Raw genomic sequence first — 3,843 nt, forward strand, 5'->3', positions numbered from 1 at the left:
TGGATGCTGCCTGACCTGCTGTGCTGTTCCAGCAATAAAGTTTCAACTTTGATCTCCAGCATCTGCAGATCTCACTTTCTCCTCGAAGATTTCAACCTACTGCGAATCCTCTTACAAGGATGCCTTCCTTGCAGAAGCTCTCTGCCTCTCTCTACAAAGATTTCAGTGAGTCCCTCTCTCACTGCACACCCCAGGTCATCTACATTTCCAACGCCCCTCCTCCAAGTCCCTCCTCCCTACCTTTTATCTTCTCCTGCTGAACACTCTCTGCTCATTCCTGAAGAAGGGCCTGTGCCCGAAACGTCGAATCTCCTGTTCCCTGGATGCTGCCTGACCTGCTGTGCTGTTCCAGCAATAAAGTTTCAACTTCTCTGAACAGTGCCAGAGACCAGAGCCTTCTCTGAACTGCTTCTTACACATTTATATCCTTTCTTGAATACAACATTGTATACAATATTACAAACAACTGTAGCAAAACATTCCTAAATGTTATATTTCAATTCCTTTACAATAAACAATACAAGTTGTTCTCCTATAACTCGTGTTTTATCAACAAAATTTGGCTGTAACGTGATTGGTGAATTGGCAAAAGATTTTTTAAAAACGTGAACTCCTGTTGGCTAATATGTGATTCCACCCCCAGTCACCTTAAGTCCATTTTAGGTGTATATTTCAGCTCAAACGAAAGAGGTTGGTTGATGTGGCAAATGTTTCCTGACTTTATTGTTGGTATTTTCCAGAATGTTTTTTGAAATTATTGCAGGAGAAAATATTTAGATTTCAAGATTCTCCTTATTCTGGACAAAGCACCAAGCCATCCTCGCACCTTTGGTGAGCTTTCTAAAAACATCAAAGTGCTATTTCTACCTCCAAACACCCATTCAACCCAAGGTGCAACGGCAGCTTTTAAAGCTTATTATTTAGGGTGTATATTCAGGAAGCTAACTGCAGCTACTGAGGGGAATAATGAGGACAGTGTTCTTCAATTTTGTAAGAGCTTTAACATTAAGAATGCTATTGACATCATTGTGGAGGCCTGGGGTGATGTCAGAAGGACTGCTTGCATGCAGTTGACAGATGCTTCTCGCAGATTTTTTAAAATAATTTTAAAGGCATTGAACTGTCAGAGGATCTTCCAGCAATCAAAGCAAGTTAGATTTGAGAAAGTGGAGGCTGAGGATATTGATGAGTTGCTTGAGTCCTATTGTGAAGACCTCTCCACAGCTGATCTATAACAACTTGTTGTTGTGGGAGAACTTGAGCTCAAGGTGAAGCTGATGAAGTCTAGGATGCAACACCATGGGAACTTTCCACTTTTGTCTTCTATCTTGAGGTAAGTTAAAAAGCAGTTGTAGCTCTTAGGAGACAATGGATAGCAGTTCATGACATAAAGTATTACCTGGCACCTTATGAATAGCTTCTTCACAAAAGAAGAAAGATGGTAAAGCAGCAAAATCTTTTTAAAGCCAATCCCAAAGAAACAGTCTGAGGACAACGAACCACAGCCATCCATTTCTGGACTAAATATTTTCTTTCTTCATTGCGGGGTAGACCATTTAGGACAGAAATGAGGAGAAACGTCTTCACCAAGAGAGTGGTGGCTGTGTGGAATGCTGTGCCCCAGAGGGCAGTGGAGACCCAGTCTCTGGATTCATTTAAGAAAGAGTTGAATAGGGCTCTCAAGGATTGTGGAATCAAGGGTTATGGAGGTAAGGCAGGAACAGGATACTGATTAAGGATAATCAGCCATGATCATATTGAATGGTGGTGCAGGCTCGAAGGGCAGAATGGCCTACTCCTGCACCTATTGTCTATTGTCTACCCTGCACCCAGAACTGCACCTGAAAGTAAGGAGGATGCTGCTGATGACCCTCAGCCCTTGTCATAATACAACACTGTAACTCAGCAAACTAAGAAATCCCCTAAAGTGTTAAATTTATTGTAATCTTCCATTAAAATACATGAGTTTAACATTTACTTAGACTGTGCTATCATTTGTGTTAGGCTAACTACTATTTTTGTTTCGATTTTTACTGATATTTTTGGTGGTTTGTCCCAATCCTAGTTTTCCTATAGGCCCTATTATTTCTATTGTGTGATTGTCTATAGTATGAGGTCATAGAAGAATGCAACAGCCATATTATAGCAGAACAGACTGTAATGCTTCATTTGCTTTCTCATCAATTGCTTTGCTTGCAGACCAGCATTTTGTAATTCATGTATCCTGATATCCAGATTCCTCTGTACCTCAGAGTTCTACAGACTTCCTGTATTTAAATAATACATTGCTTTTCTATTCTTCCTACCAAATTGGACAAATTCACATTTTCCTACAATATCCCCCAACTATCAAATTTTGCTCACTCACCTTTGCAGAATCCTTGTAACCTACTCAAAACTTGCTTTCCAATCTTAATATCAACAACAAATTTAGCAACTATTGTTCATTCAAATAATTGGTATGAATTGTAAATAATTGAGGATCGACACTTATCCCTCTGGCACAGCACTTATCACATCCAGCCAACACAAAAATGGTCCATGGACTGCCTCAATATTTAAGAAATGGCAGATGCTACAGAACAACATATAATTATCAACAAACATCTCCACTTTGGCGTTATGATGTAGGGAAGGTCAGTTAAAACAACTAAAAATCATTGATTGTAATCAATGAGAAACTCCTGCATTAATGTCCTAGTCTAAGACGATTAGCCTTTAACAGTCATGACCATTTTCACTTTTTCTCCCTATGGAACAAGTTTCAATTGTGCTACAGCTAAAGGCAAGTTTGCTGTCTGCCTTCTTAACCATCTCTATCTGTCCGACAACCTTCATGGATCAACCAACATACCCTCCAATGTTTTTCTGCACCTTCACACTTCTCAGTATTCTCGCATTTATTTTGCATTTCCCTGACTTGTTCACCTTCCGGAAATTAATTCTTGGAAAAGTGATTCAAATGTGATATTCTGAAATGATGTGTAGCTAAATATGCTTTTGTGAATTGAAATGTGGGCACTAAAAATGCAAGGATTTCCAATTTTTACTTGAAAAATAAAATTGTTTTGGATATTCAGTACATTTTTTTGTCCTAATTTCTGGTCAGCATACCCTTTCCGAAACAGCATGTGTATAGATATCAGCAGAATAGTCTGCTGATCTTCAATGTTTTTAAGTTCTTATACAAGACATGGCAATATCAGTGTCTCCAGTAAAGTCACAAAAAAATGGAAGTTAGAAGAGGAAAATATTCAGGAAAAAAATTAATTTCTGAACATGTCTGTTGTGCAAAACATATTTTATTATTTTAAAACAAGTTATGTCCTGAATTTCCTTGCTATTTCAGTTACATATTTTAAGACGTGGGCACATTTCCAGATCTGCTTGAAGGTGGTTTTCATTCGTTAGAATTTACAGCAGTGAAAGGGGCCATTGGTCCAATAGTTGATCAAAAAGTGGAAACATTAGCGGACTTGTAGATGTTGCTTATTTTCATAATTTTCTGTTTCTAGTTTTGATTTCCTTTTCCGATGACTGGATGTGCAGTTATTATGCGTAAATCCTACACTTAGGACACTGCTACTGTACTTTTGAATTTACACCTTTCCTACTTGAAAACCACAGACAATTTACATATTACATTGAGTTCATCTGTGACTAGATAGATCTAATGGATATTGGGAAATATTTTAAATGGCAGAAAACACTTAAGTGTTAGCAGGAGCTGGGTTAGACTGAGAAATATCACCTCTTCCGGACAGTGACAGCAATGCAATGTAAATATGATTGTATGATCGACAGGACTACAAGCCAATCACTGGTTGCAGGAGAGGTAGCAAG

The sequence above is a fragment of the Chiloscyllium plagiosum genome, chromosome 7, assembly GCF_004010195.1.
Source record: "Chiloscyllium plagiosum isolate BGI_BamShark_2017 chromosome 7, ASM401019v2, whole genome shotgun sequence".
NCBI lineage: Eukaryota > Metazoa > Chordata > Chondrichthyes > Orectolobiformes > Hemiscylliidae > Chiloscyllium > Chiloscyllium plagiosum.